Source organism: Pogona vitticeps, chromosome 4, assembly GCF_051106095.1.
Source record: "Pogona vitticeps strain Pit_001003342236 chromosome 4, PviZW2.1, whole genome shotgun sequence".
Taxonomy (NCBI): Eukaryota; Metazoa; Chordata; class Lepidosauria; order Squamata; family Agamidae; genus Pogona; species Pogona vitticeps.
The window spans coordinates 185148041-185162658 of NC_135786.1; the positions used below are offsets into that span (position 1 = coordinate 185148041).

Here is a 14618-nt window from a genome sequence, read left to right on the forward strand (position 1 = left end):
GTGTCTCAAAAGCCCCAAGCTCTCTGCAGCTTGATATAACATAGAAGTGGTGGTGGCGGGGGGGTCCGCCTCTGGAATTCCTACTCAGGCGCGGAAATCACATAAGTGCGAGAGGAGCTCCCTTGCTCCCGAGGAAACATGCCTGAGCTCACATTCCCTGCTGGCACACAGGAACTATTCTCTCCCCAATCGCCTGACATTCCTGAGAGGGAAGCAAAACAAACAAATCTCGTTCTCGAAAGGTCTTTATTTACAACATCAAATTCACCATCAGGTCAAGCATGGCTAAGGTCGAAGTAGATATTCGAACCTAAATTGCAATTATCAGGACTGGGTCTTGGAGCGATAACATATTCCAGAGTACAAGGTTGCACTTTTGTGAACCCACCTCGCGCGCGCCTGGAGTCTGACTAACCTTCCCTGGCAGCTCGTGACCAGACCGGAGGCGGGGAACGGGGGGGGGGCTGCGCAATCTGGGGCTGGTGATTCCCCCGCACCCCCCCAATCTGAGACTTCATGAAAGGCTGCCAACCGGTGCGGTCTTAATGGCCACTAAATCCGACTGAGGCCACGGGAAGCCTGTTGAACTACTCCCACGAAAGTAATTGTTTACTCGCCCCGTTACACTCCGTCACGGTCTTAGAAGAGAGTGCACGGGCAGACGAACCGCTGTCTTCGCTCCCTTTAAACGCAGGGTCCCCCTTTCCCCAAAGCAGAGAGCGCAGCAGTTAATCCGAATCGACGAGAACGTGCGCTTCCGAAGCCCCTACTTGCTCGCTCGCTCGCCTCGCGGCCCCCCCCCCTCGCCCCGTGGTCAGCGCGAAGGGGGCGGCCCCCGGGCAGCCAATCTCTCGGTCTCCACCCCTCGCCTCGGCCACCGCTCCTCCTCCTCCTCCTCCTCCTCCAGCCCCAGAAACCCGAACGGCGCGCAGGGGAAGGAGCGGCGCTCGCCTGCGGAGTTTCGCGGAGCAGCTGTGCCTTCAGCGCAGGGGGAGGGCGCGGGCGCGGGCGGCTGCCGCCCGGGCAGAGGAAGGCTCCGGCCAGGGGGCGAGAGCGCCTCAACTCCTTTTGCACGGTAAGGAGCCGGCTTTTGGGCTGCAGCGCGGCCTTCGCTTGCCTTGCTCGGCCCGGAGGTCGTGGCGGGGAGAGGAAGACACTTCACAAGCGGGCGATGGTAGGGCAGGAGCGGTAGCGGGGAAGGGAAGCGCGCGCGGGGAGGGGGGGCGTCGGGGGAGGTGGGTTTCGAGGCTTGCCCTCAGGCCGGCTCTGTTTTCAGGCAGGAACCCTCGAAGAGGATCGGGGTTGCGCTTGGTCATTCCCAGGAGACGTCGCTGGTCTCGGTCCGACTGCATTATTCGTGGGGTCCCGTGCTGGTGCGGACAGAGAGGGAAGGAGGGAGGTCGAGCTCTAACTCAGTTGGAGAGAAAGGATATTGCAAAAGTAGGGTGGAGGGGAGGCATCTAACCAGGAGATCTTGGCCTGACCCTAGCCTTGGTTTCCCTCCGAAGGAAGCGGCGTGCGGGTGTCAGATTCACGAACAGCCGAAGACTGCCTTGCCCAGTCTGGCTTCGCCTCGCCTCGCCTGGCCTGGAACCCCGGGCTGCTCCCAAAACGCGCGCACAAAAACTTGTTAGGCCGACCCCCTCTGCCCGTAGGAGGCTTCCTGGAGAGCCCCCCCCCCCGGCCCTTAGCCCTGTCAGCGCCAGATCGCGGGCTGATGTCTTAAGCCCCGTTTCTTTTCGGGAGGAAGTGTATGGAAAAACCACGGGTGAACCGGCTGGCGTTTCTTTGGATGTACTTGCCCGACTGCGCTCTGGAGAGATTGCTGTGTTGCGGGGAAATCAACGTTTGGGGATCATTTGTGGAGGCGCAGCTGTGATGACAGTTGGGGATGACAGGCGCTTCCCTCTGAGGCGAGATAAAGGGGCGGAAAAAAAAAAAGATAAATAAAAGGAGTCCGCAGAAAAGATTCTTGAGAGCGCCCCCCTGCTGTTAAAGTGCTTTGAATTTTGGTTTGTTCCTGAAGGGGTGGGGGTGGTATTCACAATATCAAGGGGTTCTTCCCCCCCCCCCCGCGGCAGATATGCATCCTTAGGAACACGTGAAGGAGGCTGTGTTTATTTTACCGAACTAGATTCTTCCTGACACTTACTGTTGGGTTTTAAAACTGATGAAAACCTGATGTCACTGTGAAGATGTTTTTAAAAGTATCCAAGCCCTGTTCTTTGGAGGCTAATTGTTAGGAAGTAGTGTTTCTTCGGCTCTAAGGAATGGCTCCTGAACATTTCTAGAATGTCCCTACCCACAAGGAGGTGGCTCAGAGAGACACACACACACATTCCCATTCCACAAATCCTACTGAAATCAGTGTGCCTGCAGGACAGTCTTTCCACAGCTTGGCTCATAAAGGAGCTCTTCAAAGTTCAGAAGAACTTTTGAGAAGTCAAGTGCTGGGCCTGACTCTGATTAAGTGTGTGTCCCCAGTAGGGTTGCCCCTTTGCTTGCATATGGCTCTAGAACAGGATTGCAAGGTTAAGAGTACTGCCCTGAGAATGCTTTCAACTGAAAAAGCTTACAGATTTTTTTACTTGGAAGTAAGTTCTACTTGGTTTAGGGGAGCTTCCAAGTGTAAAAGGTAGAAGAGAGCTACTTTTTAATCTTGGCTCTGCAGCTTTTTAACTTGATTTACTGACGAGAGAGAAAAAAATGGATGCAAAGTTAGTATGGTCGTGTCTGGGAGTAGGGCCCACTTTTCACAATGAGACTTGCTTCCAAGTAACTGTGCATTGGATTGTGCTCTAAGTCAGTGGTTCTTAACCTTTGTTACTCGGATGTTTTTGAACTGCAACTCCCAGAAACCCCAGCCAGCACAGTTGGTGAAGGCTTCTGGGAGTTGCAGTCCAAAACTCCTGAGTAACCCAAGGTTAAGAACCAGTGCTCTAAGTGGCGGTGGCTCATCCATGATTAGGGCAAGTTCAGCCCTACCTTAGGCTCCATCCAACCATCTCATTCCTACCTACCTCATTGCTTAAGGCATAAATCCTTTGTATATGGGAGTGCTTGTTTGCCTGCTTCTGCCTATGTTTGTGTGAGTTTTCTAATTTTAGGGATGTGGATGGTGAAATTTTTTGTAGTTTGTTTCAGGTTCTTTTCAAGGAGGGTGCCTCTTTTGTTTTTATTTTCTTTGTGTACCTGTCCTTTTAGTTTACAAGAAAGCTAAAGCCTCTTTCACGTTTCCTCCTCTATTTTTTTTTCCTGGCAACCAAGAATCCTTAAAACCTACTCCCCAAAAGTAGAGACAAGGTAAGGCAACCGAGAAATAATCAACTCCATAAAACTCACTGAGAAAGAAAAATCACTAGTTTATATTATTACATCCATCATTCTCATCATCAATGATCAATGCCACCAAGGTCACTGCATCAATATGAATGGATGCAAATGTTTGCTATTCTTTTTAAATAGCTGAAATTTGCAATCTTTTTTTTTAAATCTGCTTTTTAAAACACCTTGAAGGTGTTTTTTGTTCTTGTTTTGATTTTTTTACAGGCAGATTTGTGCTTCAGTGAATAATGAGTAGATTTGAGGAGAAGGAAGGGGGAGTGCCTGTTATCTTGTTAGCAAACCATCTGATTGAGTGTTATTGAATGGCTGATCAGGATGTTTGAAAACAATTGCCATCTATGCAGCTGTCATCCAATCTGAATGAGATAGTCTAGGCCAGGCATGTGTTATGGAGACCAGGTCTGTTGATATGAGAGGTATCAACTTTTTTCATTGTCCCAAACTGTATCCTTATCTGAGGTGATAGAGATAATCTAGAGCAGTGGTCCCCAACCTTGGGCTTCCAGATGTTCTTGGACTTCAACTCCCAGAAATCCTGGCCAGCAGAGGTGGTGGTGAAGGCTTCTGGGAGATGTAGTCCAAGAACATCTGGAGGCCCAAGGTTAGAGACCACTGGTCTAGAGCACTGGTTCTTAACCTTGGATTACTCAGGAGCTTTGGACTGCAACTCCCAGAAGCCTTCACCACTAGCTGTCCTGACTGGGGTTTTTGGGAGTTGCAGTACAAAAGCATCCAAGTAACAAAGGTTAAGAACCACTTGGTCTAGAGGAAAGGGATCCCTAAGATATTGGTTTTGTGGGATATCAGTAACCACACTGACACATTTCTGAGAAGACCTTATGGCCGCCATGTATGTATTCATGGCACAGGATGTATCAATCTATTTGATTATGTATTTGTTACATTCCTATCCTACCTTGATTATTTGTTACATTCCTATCCTACCTTTCAATGAATTCAAGATTGTGTACATGCTGTCCTTCTCCCCATTTTATTCTCACAACTCTGTTAGGTAGGCCAGAGTGAGCCACTGATGGGTGCAAGGTCATCCAGTGAGCATCATGGCTGAGTAGGGACTAGAACGTCTATATCCCAGTTGAAGACTTAGCCAATACATCCCACTGGCTCATCCAGACTGTCAGATGTGGCAGACAACAAACACACTCCGTGTATGTTTCCTGCACTAGGTGATGATTATGTGTGTGGGGACTTGTAGCAATTCCTTTGTCATGGTCAGATATATTTTACACTGTTTGAGACTGTTAGCCTCCTGATTGGTGGAGAACCAAGCTGAATGCTCTACCTTTGACACCTGATAGGTCTAGCTAGCTGTCAGACCATCATGGGCAGTTTACCTGATGATCTGGACAGCACTTCTTCAGATACCTATTCAGTCTTTAGCATTTAGGCTGCTGATAGATACCTCAGTGTGTGAGATATCTAGCTGTGGAGGCGGAGGCTGGGAGTTCACTTCCCCACTGTACATCCCAGAAGAGACAGCCTGTGTGATCTTGGGCAAGCTGCACAGTCCCAGGATGCACCCCGGAATAAGGGAATAGTAAATCATTTTGAAAAGGATTGTTTAAGTCAGAATTGACTTGGCAGCCTGTCATCATCATAAGAACATAAGAAGAGCCCTGCTGGATCAGGCCAAGGGCCCTTCTAGTCCAGCTTCCTGTATCTCACAGCGGCCCCACCAGATGCCTCTGGGAGTGCACGAGACAAATACTGTAGATAGCTGTCCCCTTATACCCCTCCCCTGCATCTGGCATTTGGAGGTATCTTCATCATCATCACAATCACCATCATCATAGAAAAGCAACACACTCCTTGCTAGGCATTCTCTCCTGTTAGTTTGAGCTGTATTGATTACATTTACAGTACATATCACCTTTTCCCTAGTGAGTGCAAGGCAATGCGTATGGTTAGCTACAACCCACCTTAATCTTTACAGCAACCTTTATGAGGCATGCCAGGCTCAGAGAATGTGACTGACTCAGGGCCAGTCAGTGAGTTTCACGGCTGAGTGGGGGCTTGAATTTGGATCTCCCATATCCCAGTCTTAATGTTTTAATAATTACTGCACATTGGTTATCTTATTATTTTATTCATATTATTCGTACTGTTACCTCTTTTTGTTCTCCAGGGAGTATGGCCAAATTAATTAAACACATAATGAAACATAACTATTAAAAAAAGTAAAAAACTGGTCCTCCTCAATAGGTTGTTTGCCAAAAATCCACATGAATAAAAGATATTTGCCTGCGACACAGAGGATAACAAGGGGCAGCCGTCTAGCCTCTTTGAGTAAGGAGTGCCAGAAGGTGGGAGTGGCCACTTGGAAAGTCCACCTGATGGAAATCTTTCCCTTCCAATGTCACCTCATTGACTTCAATTTTAGCTGTGGTTTTACTTGTGTTTTTTTTCCTGAAATAGCTTTCCTTCTTTCATTTTTATGGGTTCAATTCACTGTTAGTCCTTGAGAGCATTTAAAGACCTGGCTCTTCAGGTAGGCCTTCCCTCCAGTCAACACCTGATTTTCTTTTTTCTTTAGCTTTCTCCCATCTTGATCTTCTGATCTGCAGATTTAATTATGTGATTGATTTATAGATACTTGATTATTTTATTTGATTGTATTTTATAATGTTTTATTCTTCTTTATAAGCTGCCCCAAGTAGACTCTGTCTAGAGGGGTGGGGTAGAAATCGAATAATAAATAAATAAATAAAATAAAGAGCAGCCTTCGAGTCCCCCCTCCATCACAATATGATAAGTTGCTGAAGAACTAGGCTCTTTATTGAGTACAACACAAACTTAACAGGCCAATGGGCCCCCACTGAACTAGTGCCAGCTGGCACCAGAGAGTTAATGCCGCTCCGGGTCTTTAGCAGTTTGGCAACTAATGGTCTTCATGGGGAAGATTATAGTCCTTTCCCATCGACCAGTTTGAGGGTTCCATGCAGGTGGGCTAGGCAAGGAGGGTCACAACAGGGTGCTGGATACAGGCAGTTAGCTGCCCCTGTAGGTGTGTGATTATACTCCCCTCCAGCCAGGCCACTAGTTCCACCAGTGGCATTGCCCTGACCATAGAACTGGTAGCTCCCGGGAGAAGACCTTCCAAAGTCCAGGTGAACCTGGATGACCTAGCCGTGGCTGTGGGGGTGGAAGGCATGGTGGTGCTGCACTGAGTGCCTCCCTCTGGCTAGGTTGGGTGCTGGGACTTGGATGGGACTGGTTGCCCTTGGCATTTCCTCTGGCATTGCCAGGCCCATCTTTAGTTTTCCCCTTGGTGAGTTTCCTGTTGTTGTGCCTCATCCTGGCATACTCGGATTGCCTCCTCAGGGTACTAGTAAGTCCACTCAGTCCCTCATGTTGGGCTTGCCCTGGTGGATCACCTCCCAACTCTCCGTAGACCAGGACCTGGTTGGCTGCACCATCTGCACCTCACAAGCCTCCCACTCCACAGCATCCACCAAGCATTCCTCCTCTACCGGTTCCTACTCCTCCTTAAGTAAGAGTCCTGCCATGGCTACACCTGTGGCCTTGAGGACATCTCCTGCCTCCTTGCCATTGTCACCCCAATCCACAAGGGAGTTGTGGGTGTGGAAGGTAGCCTCCTGCCTTGTCAAGGTGGGCAACTCATCATCCTGTCCAGTGGGACCCTTGCAAGTTCCACAGTCCTACATACAGTAGACACGCTGAAATGAAGTAGACCCATTGAAAACAACCTAAGGTAGATTTATTGAAATTGAGTTAGTTGTGGTTAACAAGTCTCATTCATTTTGGTGGAGCTACTCTAGGTAAAACTAACATTGGACTTAGCATTATGTGATTTTATTAGCACCCTTGAGGCATACCTGAAAGCTAGGATACAAATGGTGGATTGTTGCTTAATACTCCCAGTTATAAACAGTTGTTAGTAGTTTCTTGGAATTCAGTAGAATATGCTCTCAACCACATGCTTAGAGACTAGGTGAACTTAAAAATGAGTATACCAAGTAAACCTGCTTGTGATCTAAAGATCTTTGGGAACCCTTATCAGTGTCTCTAGTGTGAAGGGAAAGATCACTCACGTGAGAGATAAATTAAATCATACTTGAAAATAAGAACCTTTTAAGGGCAAACCAGACTGTCTGGATACACCCTAAGGCTCTCAGGATAATAAATACCATTATATATGTTTATTTGCATTAAAATGCAGGCTCCAGGAAATGAACTAGATGTAGTAATAAAAACAGAGCTTAGCAAAGTTAGTTTTTTGGACTACAGTTTGCAGAATTCCCCAGCCAGAAGGGTCAGTGGTCATGCTGGTTGGAGGTTTTGTGAATCACGTTATAGTCCTGAATAGTAACATTGTCAATCTCTAAGTGAAACTAAATTATAAAATTAGAATGAATTAGGTTTTGCTTATGCATGTACTGTATGATGAACTGTTATTCTGTGTCACTGACACTGGGGTTTTGTACTTGACTGGATAAGAAGTACAGTACAGTAACTTGATGGACAACTGCAATCTTAAAGGGTAGGTGAACAGTTCATAGGTGAACAGTTCATAAGTCTTTCTTCTGATATCCTATCGGATGATATCAGGTTACATAAATCAGTTCTGCCTGGACGTCATTGGGACATCACCAACGTCCCCTATGTCCCCTCTAATTTTTGGCCCTGGTTGTGTGGGAATCTCACCCCAAACGTTCCCTCTAATTTTCGGCCTTGCTGTGCAGGGGCCTCGTCCCGTATGCGCATGGGGTGCAGGACTCCAGCCGAAATGGGAACCAAGTGGGGGAGAGAAGTGGCTGCTAGTGCACAGCCCCAGCGGAGCTCTGCGCATGCACACAGCTGAGAGGGAACATTGGTCATCATAGCATGGAAGTCAGTGAGACAAAAGGGTTTAATGCAGGCATTTGGAGTAAATGGTTTGCATTTTGATTTTTGTTGCATTAGGTGTTCTTGGAACTGTTTGCCAGCCCAACAGAACAGAAGAAATTATAAAATGCATTTTATCTGAGAATATGGAGAATGTGCTGTTCGGGAGGAGGGTAATCTAAAAACTTTGAGCAAATGAAACCTGAACTGAGGGGAAAAAGTCAGACAGCTATGTACAGTGGACCCTTGACTTACAGACGGCTTGACTTACAGACTTTTTGAGTTACAGACTTCTCTGGCCGCAAAATTCAGGTTTGACTCGCAGACTGAGATTTGACTTACAGACCAGAAAAAAACCAAAATGGAACAAAAACGGCCTGTTACGCAATTAATCGGTTTTCAATGCCCTGTAGGTCAATGGAGACTTGACTTACAGACTTTTGACTTGAGAACCGCCTTCCGATACGGATTAAGTTCTCAAGTCAAGACCCCACTGTACATGAATTTAGGTGTTTGAATATGGATTGAGTGACATGTTCAGATTACATTGCATTTCTATAAATGTAAGCAGAAGAAACATTAATGAAATGTATTGCATATGTTCTGTATATTGGACTACAACTCCTGGAACATTCCATCCAGAGGTTTCTGGTTTCTAAAAAGGGCGTGGGGGCTTTTGTAGTTTAACACAGGTGAGGTAGGAGCTGAAATCACATTTAAATAGACGATCACACCATCAGTCTTGGAGGTGTCCCCGTTTTGGGGAGAAGGGGCAAAAATGACTCCTGAGCTCTCAAAAATTATTCATCCCTATCTTAATGTTTCAGGAACTCTCTTCAGTTTGGATTTGATAGTCTTATGCTCCCTTAGTTTTCTTTTCCATGGTTCTCTGCCTTTAAAAACTTCTTTTGTTTAGGGTGGCTGATTTCCTTTTATGCCTTGTGTCTTTGCCTTGTCAGAAAGACAGGGATTGTGGCCCTTACTGCCTCCATTTTCTCCTAGTTTATTTGCCAGCACCTCAGAAATGTAGCTTCTTCACATCCAGTGGCTCCTTGCTCTATATCCTGCTGAATACTGGTGGTATTGGCAGAACAAAGCCTCCCAGCGCTTTCTTCAGGTGGAGGTCCTATTTCTTTGTCTGTGAATAAGTCTGGGAAGTCAGGATGGGAACAGTCCAGGGACATGCAGAGGTGGCGGCTTTGGTTCATACTTCAGATGGGGGCAATTTTGACAAAGATCTATGTAACTTAATGCCATGCAAAACTTCAGTGGGTGTATGTGACAGGGACACAGATAAAAACCTAAGGAGCACCGAGCATATTCAGTAGTTACAGAATGTTGAGTGTCAGCTGGAAAAGGCAAAATTAAAAAAAAAATGAAAAATACAAAGAGTGTGGAATAGTGAGCTAAGAAGGGAATGGTTTGGCTGGCTGCTGGGAACTCTGAAAAGGTAGATACCTGTCTCAGGAAATATTGCCACATCTTGCTGCAGGTGCTGCTTGTAGGTGTATCATTAAAAGGCATGGGAGTAATAGAAGGCAGCTTTCCATCTTTGAAATGGGCTTACTTTTTAGCTGCATGTGGTCCATTTGTGAGAGCCCTACGTGAAGGTGCTCGGCAGTGCTTTATTCCTTTCATGTGCATTCTTAGGTCTATTCTGTTTGGCCCCAGCTTTTCACACTGAATGGATCCACTATTGTCCCCACCCTTGGAATTGACAGCAGGAAAGCTGCTGCAAAAATCATTTTGATAGCTGGTTATTCTAGCTGGATACATTTTGAAGAGAACGTTTTGTGTCTTAGAGCAAAATCCATCTGTCTATCTACACTACTTGGCACGGCTTGTGACCAAGAACACATTCTACCAGTTCTTTGAAGAGCGGAACATTGGTTTCTGAGTGTGATTCAGGAATTTGGTCTCTGCTTTCCTCCACAAGTTCCCTGTGATTGATTGTGACTCTTGGCAACTTTTTCTTCTTCTTTCCCTTGTATGTTAAGGACAACCAAAGCTTTCCTATTAGCATATGGTGCTCTTAGAGAACTGATTGGCTGAGCATTTTCAGCCTTGAGCTTTGGAACTCCTTTAGTTTCTGCTGGACTATTTGAGCCTGAAATCTGTTTGATCTACACAACATGGTCAAAAAGAAATCTCTTCCCCCCCCCCCACAGGCTAACTGAAATCAGTAGAATATTCTGCATATAAATAGATTTAGTAGGGAACAATTTAGATTTAGCAAATTTTGAAGAAAGCCACCACCAGAGTTGGTATACTTTAAAATAAATGAAATACAGCAAAGAAACCTCTTTGTTACACGAAAGCTCATGAGCCCGTCTTTTCAGAGGTAGCTTCCAGTTGCTATTCATATCCAATTATCTTCCCACAAACTCAACTGAAGCATAATCAAGACTTTTGATGTTATCTCTCTATTTTGCTCTCAGAACTGAAGATGATAATGGAATGATGTTTTTCCTTTGTCTAGGTTTTCTGGTAAAATGATTCAAATGTTTTATTTAGAGAAAGCTTCCAAAGTAGCTAACAAACAGTGTAGTGGTTCCCAAACTTGAGTGCCATGATGGGCTGGGTCACTGCCAAACCCAGCCAGGAGCACCGCAGAATCCTCAGAAGTGCTTCCGAAGCTGGGCTTCCCCCCTTCTCCACCCTGTGGGGGAGCCACAGCCAGTGGCCAGTAAGTCAAGGGAGCTATGAGTTGAAAACGTTTGGGAACATTTTAGACTGGGATACAGGAGATTCAGATTCTAGTCTCAGATGAGTCATGGGTTTCCTTGGGTGATCCTGGCCAGTTTGCTCTTTCTCAGATGGATATTTCTCAGAGACTGCTATGAAGATAAAGTGGGAAAGAGAACTCCGTATGCCACCATGGAAGGTGGGCCAGAATTACAACTAATTATATATAGAATCCATTAAAATTATCTGTGTTGCTTTTTGATGGATAGTGCTAGGTGTTGTCCATCTGACAGTAATCAGAGTCTATGCCAATTGAGTGTCCCTGGAGAGTGTATCGTCATTGGGTCCATGCCACTAAAAAGCCTCCATCAATGCTCCTGATGCCACCTGACATGTCAGTGGTAGCACCAGGAGCAGGGTAGCTAACAGAGATCTTCTGTCTGTTTGTGTCTTAATATATTCTTTCCTATTTCTTATTCTTCATTAACCCTAAACCTTCAGGGGAGGGCAGTGTTTGTGAGGGAGAGGACAAGAACCATTTGCAGGTAGGGGACCCATTTATTCTTTCCTTTCTGGACCCGAAGAGAGCCAAATAAGCACAAGAGTCTTATAATCTCCTGTCCTGAGGATTATTCTTGTCTTCTTCCTCAAGAACAGTCTTGCAAACCAGCTGCTCATGAATCTGTAATCATAAACCCAGTGTCATTTAGATCACTGGTTCCTAACCTTTGTTACTCAGATGTTTTTGGACTGCAACTCCCAGAAGCCTTCACCATCAGCTATGCTGGCTGGGGTTTCTGGGAGTTGCAGTTCAAAAACATCCAAGTAACAAAGGTTAAGAACCACTGATTTAGACCAGCCTGGGTGCTGATGCCAAACAACAGTAAGAAAGCAGGTGCTGAAAATATGAAGGTAATAGGTAAAAAGATAAAGCAGCTGTGAGACAGCTGTTTTCCTCAACAGAAAGTGACATTAGGCATGCAGTTTTCAAAATTAATGGACTACAGCCTCTAGAAGTCTGCAGAAATTCTCCCAGTCAAACTTCTGGAGGCTCTAGTAAAGGAAACAAAAAAGCACAGTCTTTCAGATATCTGTAATCACTTTCAGCTGAGAAATACTGGCTTCTTGCAGATATAATGAAGATAGAGGAAATGGTTGAATGGGGCCAAGTACTATGGAAACGGCAAGGCATTATGCATCTGGTGGTCTCTCTGTCTGTTATGCTCCATACAGGGTCTCTCCCAAGAAACTACCAGACCAAAAATGCCTTGGGAGGTGTCTCTCTCTGTCTCATGTCTCTCTGTTCACTGGCTGGATAGCTCAGTGAGTTAGGCATCTGGCTGCGGAACCAGATGCTGGGAGTTTGAGTCCCCCACTGTGCCTCCAAGAAGAGCCATTTTGTGAGGCCTTAGGCAAGCTGCACAGTCCCAGGATGCCCCTAGAAGAAGGGAGTGGGAACCCACTTCTGAGTACTCTTAACTAGAAAACACTGAAAAGAGTCATCGTAAGTCAGAACTGAAGAGACAATGAGGATTTGAAGATGCAATTAAATTAAATTAAATTAAATTAAATTAAATTAATGTCCTGTGTGAAGGTGTTCCAGAGCTGTAGCGTTGTCTTCATGTCTCTCTGTTCACTTGCCTCTCATCCAGTGGAGCTTAGCTTCGGATCTTAACGTTTGGGTGCTTCTCTATGGAAACAGGTAAACCTTGTGGCAGTGGAGTTCTTCTGCCTTTATGGAGGGTATCTACACTACACAGTTACAGGAGTTTGATACAACCTTTACTGACAAAGCCCCATCCTGTAGAATCTTGTAATTTGTAGAGGCACTTAATAGTTCTCTGCTAAGAAGTGTACCTACATACCTATGAATTCTGAATTCAGACAATTCTGAGTCCCTTGCCAGATTACAGATGCTTGGATCCTGTAAATCAAGCCATGAAAAATAGTGGTGTCCTACTGTTGTGACTATGTGGTATAGATGCACTGACAACTTCTCTGCCATGCTCAGCAGCTGTATCAACACAGGATTGTACTGAATTCTGCCTGACCTTGAAAGCAGAATAAACATAGAGGGGCTGGTGTTCAAAAGATAATTTAAATTGTACTTTTTTTAAACTTTAAAATACTTGGTAAAATAATTGGGAATGTTCCTGACAACTGTGCTAATAGAAACTGCCACAAAAGAGCCAGTCTGTAGGCCAATACAATTATGTTTCCGTTCTTGGAAAGTTTTTTTAAAAAAACTAAAACTAGAATTCCTCAATTAGCTTGGTCAGGATCTCCATCCCTGGTCACTTCTAATCCTCTGGCTGGGAGATTCTTGGAGTTGTAGCCAAAGATGTAACTGTTTCCAAGCCTTGAAATTAAATTAGGCGTTATAGTTCCCCGCGTGGATAATAGCTTCAACCTCTGAAGTGTGAAGGGCTGTCCTGCTACAACCAGTCAGTGCCAGTAGCACTTGCCAGTTTAATGAAGACTCTCTATACAGGATGGCCACTCTTCAAGTCATAAGAAAAATAGTCCATGTAATAATCCCTTGCACCCAGAGCCTATTTCCAACCAACATACAAGCCCTGCAGATGTTGTATTGCAGCCCTCATCATCGGCCACCATTGGCTATACTGGTCGGGGCTAATGGGTATTGTATAAAAAGTCTGTCTTGTTTTTGTTGTCTCCATTATGTCAGCATGAGCTGGACTGCTGGAAATATTTCTAGGGTAGAACGGTTCTTTCTATTATCTGCTTTTGATTATGGTTTGAGTTCCGAGAGGAGGGGTTCTGATACATAGGTAACACTTCCTTAAATATTAGATTTTATCTTTGAATCAACCTAGCTGATAAACTATGGAGGTGGTGAGAAGTATCCTATGTGATCCATGCTGTCTCCCTTTGGAGTTATTGTTAGAATCATTTTTGTACTGCTTCTCAACTGCACAAATCTTGAAGCAGTTGCTGTCAGTTTAAAACAACAAACACAACAATACAAAGTATCAGCCTGTTCTTGGTTCTTGACAGAGTTAATTCTTAGCTATTTACTGTGAGCTAGGAAGAGCTATACAGTAGTATCCCAGTATATCTGAAATATGAGTTAGCTGATCATAAGCTGTCTTTCATAGAAACAAATCCCTTTAACTAGAATGGCACTTATTTCTAAGTAAATATCCATAAGATTGCAGCCTTCGTTAACTGTCTTTCCCTCTTTCCTCAGTTCTGAGATTGGCCGTCATAATTTCTCAGTGAAAATGCTGAATTCTGAGTAACTCTTTATAATGTTAGAAAACAGAACAGCTGCTTATCAGGAGAATTAGATTACACTGTATGGCACTGAGATAGGTGGGTGGCAAGCTGCCTCCTGCTGTTAAGGACATAAGAAAAGAGCAAATGAAGGAAAGTAAAATGATCCAGTGATGAGATTTGAGGGGAGAATATATAGAAACATCTTAATCCTTCCCCTGCCACAATATTTGTTACACATAAATCAAGTTAGTGCACATGGCAGGGATAAGTAAGCTGCTGCTGTAGAAATCACATGAAGGTGTCTAAGACGTATTGATGGGTTTGCAAAGTGCGTTTTCAACTGCAAGATTGTTTCGTTCATTTCTATAGCATGTCTATCAGCATTTTTTCTGTTGAAAGCAGTAAGTCTACCAAGTGAAAAGCAACTTGCAATCCTTATGGAAGTCACAAGAATATTTGAGAGCCAACCTTTAAAATTTCCT

General features: G+C 45.0%; 1 protein-coding gene across 4 annotated transcripts in view; it reads left to right on the forward strand.

Annotated features, from left to right (window-relative positions):
- The first annotated feature begins 931 nt into the window (after positions 1–931).
- The window catches only part of GREB1L (GREB1 like retinoic acid receptor coactivator), a 191182-nt gene continuing 177495 nt past the window's right edge, over positions 932–14618 (forward strand). For all 4 annotated transcript variants that reach the window (XM_072998833.2, XM_072998841.2, XM_072998838.2 and 1 more), the window contains exon 1: positions 932–1075. The gene's annotated coding sequence lies outside the window, so the exon portion shown is untranslated. The remainder of the gene's footprint in view (positions 1076–14618) is intronic.